Consider the following 11,398-nt stretch of genomic DNA (forward strand, 5'->3'; position numbering starts at 1 on the left):
CCGTGCCGTTGAATTGTCTGTTCAGCACTGTGCACAAATTGAGACATCATTAATGCATTATTTACAAAAGAAGATTTTGACTTTAACTGATGCGTTGAACGAGGCGCAGGCCCGTGCGATGTGTTTTTGTTTTTTGACTGCTAATGATGCCCTCCCGCGCGGCCTTATCCTGTATATGACATGGAGGGGTAAAAAGGACTTTGCATAGCTTCCCCCCACCGCCTATAAAGGTGAGGGTGCGCGGGCGCTGGAGCAACGCTCCCTTAGTTGCTTGTGCTGAACTCGCCTGTTCCCTTTGTCTTGGATTCTCTTCGACGCAGTCCAGCGAAGCCCCTGCTCCGTTTCTTTCGCTAGCGCAACGGCGACCCCGACTGACTCCACCATGGCCCCGAAAAAAGACAAGGCTCCTCCCTCTTCTTTCTTGGGGCCGACGAAGATGTCTCCGGCTATACTGGAGGACATGGAGAAGCGAGGGGTGATTTCTCCCGGGCTCGGACGAGTTCCCCCGAAGATGGAGGTGTATGCGAAGCCCGGCGGCGATGAAGTGGTCACATTCAAGGACTTTTTCTTGGCCGGGCTTCACTTCCCCCTCGACTCCGCCGTTGTTGACACCTTCGCTCGGTACGGTGTCTCCTTCACCAGATGACTCCGAACTCGTTCGTTTGCCTCAACCTCTTCATGTGGCTGTCGAAGACCTGCCGAATCACGCCGACCCCTGAGAACTTCGCTCGGGTCATGCGGGTTCATTATCAGCCGAAGACCATCTTTGTGCGAGGCCCGGACGGCAAATCGTCGGAGGTGGTGCCCTAGTATGGTTGCTACACCTTTGTTTTCCAGCAGAGCACCCCAAGCCCCATGGGCGCATCGAAGAACAAGTAGTCTGATGATTGGGCCTCCTTTTGGTTCTACCACAAGGTTCCCCTCGATCCTGCAATGAAACGCCACCCTTTGGTGACTTGGAAGATTACCAACCTGGGTGAGACTCCGAAGGTGGACATGGATCACGTGGCCGCCCACAAAGCTTATCTGTCGATCCTTCGTGAGGTATCGAAGGCGCTGGGGATGCACGATATCATGGAGGAATTTGTGGCGTGTGGGTGTTTTCCTATGAAGGAAGGGTGGACCATGACTTTGTGGGCTCCAGAAGAGAAGGAAGTATATGGGCTTTCGATGCCCAACTTCAGCGAGGTCTTCAGGCTTCGGAAAGAACGTGAGTTTTTTTTACGAAGGTATGAGAATTTTGCCTTCGGGTTTGCAGTTATTGATGCCAAAGAGGTGGAGGCCCGCGCTGACGAAATTCTTGGTCCCGTATCTGGGACCGAGTATGACCTGCCGCTGTCGAAGCTTGCTGGCACACGGGGGAATCGAGTATTCTCCTTCTTTGGGGTCGAAGCCTCGCAGCGCACCGCTGAAGCTCTGCTCGCCGCTCAGAGAGCTGCGAGCAAGATTGGGGGCATGGCTGGCGCCACTGCAACGCTTGAGAAGAGGAAGAGGAAGAAAGGGGGCGATGGCCCTAGTGGGGCGAAGCACGCAAAACTGCTGAACATTTTGATTTTGTCGTCCTTTCACAGCATTGGGGATTCCAAAGACGATGGGGGCTGAGGGAGCCCCGTCGTCGCCACTCAACCTCTCTCGGCAGTCGCTCCGGCAGCGAAACCGTCTCCCCTTTTGGAGTATAATGCGATGGAGCCGGAGAGCGATGATGAGCTTGTTCGCGAGGTCCAGTCCATGCTTGCGGCCTCCGGACTCCCCGAAGGCACCACTCCCGCGGCCCCTTCTTTGGCTACATCGACGTCTTCGGGTTCGTCATCTTCGTCAAGCGGCGAGGATGTCGAAGGGCGTGGGTCGGGGTCCATGGGGCAAATCGCCACCTCGGAAGCAGGCACAACAGTTGTTGCCGCAAGCAAAGGTGCAAAGTTCCCCGAGGCCGGGTCACCTAGTCGAAGGCCCGCGGCGTACACTTCCACGGAGAGCAGCAACTATCATGTAAGCACCTCCAACCCTGTCGAGGTGGCTGCTGCTCTCGGGATGCCGGAGGCGAAGCTGATCGGGGGCAACATTGTTGGTAGCCTTCGATTTTCAAGTAGCGACCGGGAAAGAAGATTTCTTGCCGAGGCCGGTAGCTCCTTTGGTTTCCCGCTCATGGAGAGGCACCTGATTGCCTCTGGGGTAAGTTAGATTCTCCAAGACATCGAAGACCTCACCCTGAAGGCCTTTGTTGCCTCAAGACAATTACGGGCCGACAGCGACCGCACTTCCCAGTTGCTGGAAGCGGAGGAGCGTGTGGCGAGCTTGGAGAAAGTTAAGGATGCTCTAGAAGAGGCCTTTGACATCGCCCGTGCCGACTCAAAAAACAATGCCAAAGCTGCTGAAGCCGCCCGCCTGGACGCCCGCGCAGCAGAAGAGGCGAATGCACACGCCGAGAAGGCCAAAATAGAAGCCGAAGAAGCCCAGAAGCTTGCCGAGGACATGCGTGCCCGCGGGAAGGAGACTATTCAGCGATGGCGCATTGCTATCAGCTCTTCCTCCGATCTGGTGTAGGCTGATATGCATGGCCTGCTTGAAAAGTTTGGTCTCGAACCCCTGGAGATGTCGCAGGAGGAAAACGTCGAGCTGTCCGAGCTCTTTTGCTGGATTCATGCTTGTTTGGCGATGACTGAAACATGCGCGGATTTCAAGTGTGGGCTAAGTGCCACAGTGGCAGCACAGACGCTCAACGCAGCTGTCTGCAGCTTGCTTCCGGCAGAGAGCAGCTCTTCGACGGGTATTATAAAGGCTCAGTTGCGGCTTCTTCGGGATTTGTCTTTTGAATGGCCTTCACTAGACTCTTTATGCCTTGAAGCCCTTCCCGTGTTGCCAAAGAATATCGCGAAGAACTTCGCCAAGTACTTTCATGAAAAAGGCCAGGTACTAGTCAGACTAGAGCTGAAGCACATGAAGGATCAGGTTACACTTCGCTATTTTCGAGATTACTTGTTTTCTCTTCGCAATGTTGTTTGACTTGTCCCTATTCTCCAGATCCAAGACAAGGCGAAGGCCTTTGCTCGTGCTTCGCTTGGTGACACGGACGCCGGTAATCTGCGCGGCGAAGCCACCGGCGAAGGTAGGAAAGAAGCCCCTGGTCGAGACGAGAGCGGAGCTCCCGGAGCCCATGGTGGCGCCGGACTGGAGACCGAGGAGGTGTGAAAGATGGAGTGTTTTCTGTGGTCTTTTGTTCTTTTTGGGGATGTAAAAAACAAAAATTCTTGTATCTAACGCCTTCGGTGTCTGCGCAGGACCCTGCATTGGCCTCTACGCAAACTACCGAAGGTATTGTTCCCTGGTGTTTAAACCGTGGGAATTTTTATGTTGCTGGCTTATCTTGGGCGAATGTTCATGCCCGTCACCCTTGGCTTTCATTAGAAGACTTCTGGTCGGACAAAAAGCGTATCTATGAGCATCGGAACACTGATACTAAGTGATTTTTGCGGTTCCAGCGTGATCCTAAGAAACACACAAAGATTCTTGTAGAGCGTAGACTTCGGCATGAGACAAAACGGCTTCTAGACACCGATAGGCCCTATAGTGCGCCTATGGGTCTTTTGGAGCCGAAGCGGAGCCCGTGGATGAAGAGCCGATGCCGCATGAATTCATGTACCACCATAGAGGCATTTTCGACAAAAATTCTGCTTAATGTTGCGTTGCCTTGTGTTACAGGGGTTGAATTCGAAGCTTTTCTTCGTCAAACCGCCGAATTGATTTTAAATCATGTGGTCCGCGAACTCATATGTGAGGCAGACGGCATTGTCTTCGAGGAGTCCTCCTCCTCCTCCGATGTAACTGCTTGATATAACCCTTCGGTATTGAACGATATGTGTGTACTGTAATGAATTATTATTATGTCGATGTGATGGCCGGAAGTTATTTTTGTTGCGTTGCCTCTTCGATCGCACAAAATCTTATGTTGCGAAGCGCCACCCCCCTTTCTGTTCGGGTGAAGAGATGAACGCAGCTTGTGCCTTGTTCGATAGCACGACAGGCGTGGGAAAATAGTTTTGCGAAGCGCCACCCCCTCCTTTGCTTGTCTGGCGGGGTCAGCGAACTATTATTTTGGGGTTTTGCGAAGTGCGCAAGTACCACCTTCACTCGTCTTGGAGGAGGTTCTTCGGCTTTCTAGTGCCATATAAAAATTCCTAGCCTTTGGCTTTTGCACGACAAGGCTTTCCTGCCTTAGGCTTTCGCTTTCGCTCTTAAGGTCTTCGTTAGGTGGTTTCCAGCTCTTTAGCTCGAGAAACTCATACCTAGCCTTCATCTTTCGCATGATAGGACTTTCCTGCCTTAGGCTTTTCGCTCGTAAGGTCTTTGTTAGGTGGTTTCTGGCTCTTTAGCTCGAGAAACTCGTACCTAGCCTTCGGTTTTTTGCACGATAGGACTTTCTTGCCTTAGGCTTTTCGCTCGTAAGGTCTTTCTACTCTTCGCATTTCACGCGAAGGGATTTCTGCTATTTCATCGGAAGTGAAGCTAAGGGGGGCAAGGCGCCAATTCTGGCTTGCGCCCTGTGTTTACTTCTTTCAAGCGTTATCGCTTGCTTTTGTGCCGATGACTCCCCTCTTCGCTTGGTGAAGAGGGATAGATGCTTCGGCGCCCTTTGCGATGTACCTGTGCTGTGCCGGTTTCTATTTTTCTAGGGGCGTTGTTTATACTTCACAAGGGGTTACACAGGGTTCCGCCTCATCAAAAACCTCACACCTTCGGTGACCATCGCGACTGCACGAAGGCTTCCCCTGTGAGGAAAAGAGTATAGACCCTTGGATACAATGTGCGAATCTTTGCAAGAGAAAAAGGAAATTTGCGAAAAGAAAAAACTACTCTACGGGCCCCTTAGGTTATTTCCCTCTGGTGACCCTTACACAAGTCCTACACATAATACTTTTGCAGCATATCCTTGTTCCACGAGTATGGGTCTTCGGTACACTCTAGCGTGCGAAGTCTGCAGGCCTCTGGCCTTGCCATGGATGAGACGATGAATGGGCCTTCCCACTTGTTGTACATTTTGCCTTTTTGCTTGGCCTTCGGGATTCTCCGAAGCACGAGGTCCCCTTCTTTGATATCCCTAGGCTTCACTTTCTTGTTCTTCCACCTTTGAGTTTCTTCTTGATTTTTGCCAAGGTTGATTGCAGCTTGCATCTTGCCCGCCTCGATTGTGTCGATCGAAGGCTTTATGTCTTCCTCTATTGTGTTTTCCCCTTTGGTTGTTCTCCAAGATTTGAGCTTGATCTCTTCTGGCATCACTTCCTCTTCACCGTACAGTAGCTTGAATGGGGTAAATTTCGTGGCCCTCGACTGTGTTGTGTTATGGGACCATATGACTCTTGGCAGCTCGTCCTCCCACTTTCCCTTCGGCAGCTCGGTGATACTTTTCTTGATGCCTGCGAAGATGATGCCGTTGGCCCTCTCCACCGAGCCATTTGATTGCAGGAGATAGACCGAAGAGAAACAAAGGTTTGTACCCAACTGTGTGCTGAAGTCTCTAAAAGTTGCGTAGTCAAACTGCTTGCCATTGTCCACTGCAACCTCTGTTGGTATTTCTTAACTCTTACAGAGAAGTCCGCAAGCGCACGGAAATACCGTTGTAGCACTTCACCCGGGAGTATTCAGGGTATCGTATTTTCCATGAGGAACGAAGGTGTAATGGTCGTTGAGCTAGTTCACCCAGTAGAACAAGAGATAGGATAGCCTAGGAAGCATGGTTTATCTAAGGGAAAGGATCAAGGTAGTCTATGCTCTGCTGCTATTCGTTTACTTTGGGCACTGGTCTGACCTTGGTCTGCCAAGGACCTCCGGCTACTAGCTCTACGCCGAACCCAGGCGGGGGGGGGGGGGGGGGGGGGGAGGGGACTACACTAACCACGCAGACTATCTCCGTAGCAGACGGACAGGTCTGTCACCACCTGCCGTCTACCCCACAATGCCAGCTGAGCTCGAGGCAAACAAAGGCAATCTAGGGCCTAGACACCACGTCTAATCCTTCAACTACTACTCTAGCGATGATCAGGGTTTACTCGTCTTTATCAGGGGCCCTCTACTAGAGTATCCGTCACAAGAACGGACGATGAACCCGCAAACGAATAACAACAGAGAATAACTTTACCAAGAACATAACCAAAAGATAAACTCAGGTACTTACTCAAATGTTTCGTACCTGTCAAGGTACAAGCAGAAGAAGGATGCCGACAAGCCCGACACTCCTCCACACTCGATTGGGCCCAACAGGGGGTCGGTCGAACCCTTTCTGTGGCCGTTTGGGCTCATCTTCGGTCGGTGTGTTCCTTGTGGGGATTACGGGGTGCATTCCTGTAGATATGTGGGTTTGGCATGTCATTTGGGCCCTAAGATCCATGTGCGCACAGCTTGTGTTTGTCAGAAGTGTCTCTTCTCTTGGGCTTGGGCTATTTTGCTTCAGGATGTGGGCCCTCTAATTCTCGTGCTCGCGTAGAATGCTCTGATGTGTACTTTTCCCTTTGTTTGAGCATCGTTTTCACCCGTATGCAGACATGGCTTCCTGTAAACAATGATTCTCCAAAACTTGTGGAAATGATTAGTATCAAAGTCCTAATTCTAGTTTGATGTTTGTTTTGGCACAGATCTTTGCAAGAGTTGACGGTCAATTTTAGCACTTAAGGACCGTCAACAAGACCCCCACACTTTGCCCTTTGCTCGTCCTCGAGTAAATGTTGAAGGACTAAGGTGGATGCAACTCCTTTGAATGCAACATGCATACAATTTATTCCAAACTTCTTCCAATCCTTGTGAAACTTTTGCGTGGCTACCATGATATCTTGGGTAATTGAAGAATGGAACAACATAGAATTCAGGTTCCTAGGTCTTCCTGCATAGAAACGTGGGTTTTTATTTTTGTAAAGAAAGAATTGTCTTGCTCCTCAAATTATTCTCTCGAATCAATCTTTTTGTTTCAAATCCTCACCAAGGCAATGTTGTTGCCTTCTTTTCTCCTATCATTTAAACTGGCTTATGTGGAGCTCAGGATAAGAGTAAAGAGGCATGCTTGCTTTGCTTGTGTTGTTGAGTCAAAGACTAGATCCAAAAAGAAACAAGTCATAAACCTTGATCAAGATGTGCAAGTGTGTGGTGATATATATATATATATATATATATATATATATATATATATATATATATATATATATATATATATATATATATATATATATATTCTTTTTGGGTGGATGGTGTATGAACTCCTTTTCATGAACCATCTCTCTCTCCTTTATTTCTTTTGGATGTGGACTATCTTTTTTTCTTCTTCTTCTTCTTTTTTTCTTTGACATGCCTTGTGGCCATGTGGCATACCTTCTTTGGTTATGCATCTTTCTTTTTTTTATTGTCATGCCTTGTGGGCATGTGGCATACGTTCTTCGGGTATGCATCTTTTATTTCTTTTTGTATAGCCCACATCATTGATGATAACTTTAGAGAGAGGGAGTCATGGTGTGACTTGGAGTTTTTTTTTGTGGTGGATGGAAATAATTGCTATCTTCCAGTGTAGAAGTATAGCATATGAGTGGGCGCGTATGTGATCTTGATCATGAGTGTATGAAAAGTTTCTAACATGGGTCGTAGAATTTGACAAAGGTCAAAGCAAAAGGCAAGCTGCAAAAGGTTTTTCATAATGCTCAAACTTTGGCTCTGGTAGGATTTCATATTAATTTGAGGAGACAAGCTATTGCTGATTTTTTTTAAAAAATAAATCCCAAGTTCTTTGCAAGGAAAAACATGGTTCCCTTCATCCAATCATATCACATTAGTCAATTACTTAGATAGCATGGGTTCCCTATGAAGATATTGGTTCACAAGAACTAGAAGGAAAGCGAGGAATAAAGAGTATGCAATATTATTCATGGAAGCGCATGGAGTGCATAGGGAGGATTAGCAAGGTTCATTGAGTTTAGTTTTTATGATCGGCAAAGAAATTATTTAAACTCAAGAACTCAGGGAGTTTGAGGGAGTTTGTGAGGGGTGAGTTGCACGTACCATCGCTGCAGGAGGAAGAAGCACGAAATGAAGGGAGTCAGCGGTGGCTTGGTCGAACCAAGGGTTCGGCCATCCCTCCCTGGATTCCTTTCGTCCTGTTCTTCAGCGTGTTGGATCATCAATGTTATGCACCATATTTGGGGGAGAGATCTCGAACAGGTTTGCAATTGGTGATTTGAAGAGATCTCCCCCACACCTATTCTTGTACCTGGCTCTATTTGAAAGAAAAACAAAAGTGAAAACAAGAAGGGACTCTGCCGGGGTTGAACACCGGGGAGTCTAACTTTATTGAATAAAAGAATGCTTTCATTGGGAATACTAAGTTTTTTATTCATTTTAATTTTTCTTTATTTTTTCTCTTTTTTATTACATTAATATGTATATATATATATATATATATATTCTCATAGCAAGCTAAACATGATGGGTAACTTGACAGGGTGGATACATGAGGCATTGATGCACAAGGTGTGTGGGATACTTATCTGGAAGAACTCGCCAATCAATGAACAAAGATGTAAGAGTGAAGCTTTATCATGAAGCAAAGCTTTGCATTTGTTCAGCTTGGTTCCTTGTGCATTTACCTTCCCATTGGACCATGGAGCGTCGTGTTTAAGTTGGAGTAGTTATGTACGCTGCTCCTAGTATTTTTTTTTTATTTTTGTTCCTGCAAAAGGTTAGTGGACAACAAGTACTCGAGAGATGCATGAAGGACTTTGTTTTTTTTGATTTGTTGTTCACATCTATGCTTTAACAGAAATTCAAATTCAAAAGATTTATTTGGGATGGATCCCAAAGTGCTTGCCATCAAGTTATTTCATATTTTTTTTTTCAAGAGAGAGAGATTTTGGAAAAGTTTTTTTTTCTGTTCACCATTTTTAATGACCTAGAGCAAGGCCGAGATAAAATTGCGACAACATACTCACTGTGATCCTTGAAAGGTGATCGGTACCTCCTTTGCATGTCTTACATTCTTGTTTTTGTGTTGAAGTGCATCCCAGGCCTTGTTTTATCTCTAGTATGAATTTAGCTTGAGGACTTACCCATTTGTTTTGAAATCTTCCTGCAGGGGTTAGTCTACAAAAGATATACATCCAAAGCCTATGATCGTATTAACTCTGGCAGTTCATTAATCAAACTCGACACCATGTCTTATTTGATCAAAGAAAGCTATTTTAACCTAAGAACCATGCTTAATTTAACAAGCCTATGGATGTGTCTCTAGGAAAGACATCCAAACCAGAGCATACGAAAAAATATTAAGGCCGCATGAATTTATAAGAACAAGCTAAGCTCATGAAGAGATAAACATGAATAAATGACAGGTGAACATTTTCTTACCTTTGCACGTACCTGAGTGTTCTTACCAGCAGACATATGTTATGGAAGTACTGAAGTTGCTGCAGCGGTGGCGTGGTCACAAATGGTTATCAATTATTCATCCATGTTGATGCAGGCTGAAGCGGAGGAAGGCACATAGACCACGCCGACTCAGGTGGACAACAAGGCCAGATCTTATGCACGGGAAGTTTGTAGTAGATCATGGGCCTTGGTGTCATATTCGTGGGCACAATGCTCCAAGATTGGGGACGCAAAGTATACCAGCAAGTGCCAATTGGAATGGAGCAGCGAAGGCCTGGAAGCAGAAGAGGAGCAATTCCTCTTGCTTGAATGTGCACAAGAGCTGCTAAAGCGAGGCTATGCAAAGCATGAGCGAGAGCTACGCGGTGGGGTGATATCTATTAGCGTGTAATGTAATGGTTTGGAGTATAATGCAGCCTCTGTCCATGTGGAGTCTGCTAGCTCACTCTTCGTCCCTCTCTCTATCTCTCTCTCTCTCTCTTTCATTTTTTCTTTTCTTTTCAGCAAGGCAGAACCAGCACCATCCTTGATATGGAATGAACCTGTTGCGGGGTGCTAACTGATCTCCTCCACACTTGGACTTTTGTGCCTTACAACACCAAAAGCCAAGTGTGTGATGTCGGTATCTCCAAGTGTATTCTGCCAATTGGAGGTACCAATTGTGTAGTTGGTGCAGTTCTCATGTCCTCGTGCTTCGCATGCCCCTCATCCTGATAATGGTTAGTGACAAAGAATACCCGAGGGTGCATAGAAACCGACAACATGTTCTTGCTTTTATTTGTTTAGTAGAAGAGATTTTTTTTATAAGAGTCCGGGCTATCTCCCGGCAGTGCTTGTTTATGGTCACAAGCTCAACCATGGGGGGGGGGGGTTTCTTGTTGCAGCCATGATAGGTGATGTAAACCCCAGCTACACCACCGATTGTCGTTCCATCGATTCTAGCTGCAAGGTTAGTGTCAAAGTGCAAGAAGATGTGCAAAATTTTTGATAACCATAAGTATTTACATCCGGCCATAATAACATAGATTTCTAAAAAGAATGTAAAACTTGTTGCACTTTCCTAACAGAAGGGGGTGATGACTCTGGAGATTTATGAGAGTGACTTTGGGATTTTTTGAAAAGAGGAACTCTCATGCTCATGAAAAAGGACCTCGTCTTTATGGGACTCTAGATTCGATCACGAAGATTGTTCATGGCCCTTGAGTTACCTAAAGAACATCAAGATAGGAGTTTGAGGGCCAGAGGAACAATGTTTAGGAGGTGATGGCTGGAATAGAAAGGGAAACAATGGTGGGTGCAAGGACATCACCTCCTCGTGGTGTCACCATTGGGAATTTTGGTTAAGATTGTTGTGACACCTGGTCTCGATCCCCTCTGAGATCGCTCAAGAAGGTTTAGTTGGTGCTGAAAACTTGTCACCAAAGAAGGTGAAAGCAAAAGGTCTGGGTGAGGACTAGCACTAGCAACGAGATCATTCAAAACATCCACTTCAGTTCCTTGAATGCGGCATTGAGTGGTTTAAGAATGGGTGCGAATCTGAATTTCTTCAGAAGAAAAACTCCCCATCTTTTGACCACTCTTTGCACAAATGGTCGTTAAACCCCTCGAGTTTTCTTTCTAGAAGCACTAAGGTCAGGAGGGATCTCTGGAACTGGTGGTTTGTTCTGGCAGGGATATTCGAGGTATTTTCTAAATTTTCAGAGAACTTCACCTCGAATTTAGAAGGGAACTCCGAACAGAGCGAGAACGTTCATGGCCCCATAATGAAAGAGGATGTGTAACTCTGTGAGCCATATGAACAATTCTGAGTTCGGGTCCCGAGGGGAATGAGTTTCAACTCATCCCTTTGGAGAGAAACTTCGCATGGCAAAGCAATCCGTTCTAAGCTTCCAATAGAAGTTCAATAAATTACAATTTTAACTTCTATTTGGCATCAATCAAAATCAAGGAGTAAGATGTGAATTTTGAATCATTTGACTTGATTGGCATCGATCAGTAATCGAGG

Source organism: Panicum virgatum, chromosome 7K (genome assembly GCF_016808335.1).
Source record: "Panicum virgatum strain AP13 chromosome 7K, P.virgatum_v5, whole genome shotgun sequence".
Lineage (NCBI taxonomy): Eukaryota > Viridiplantae > Streptophyta > Magnoliopsida > Poales > Poaceae > Panicum > Panicum virgatum.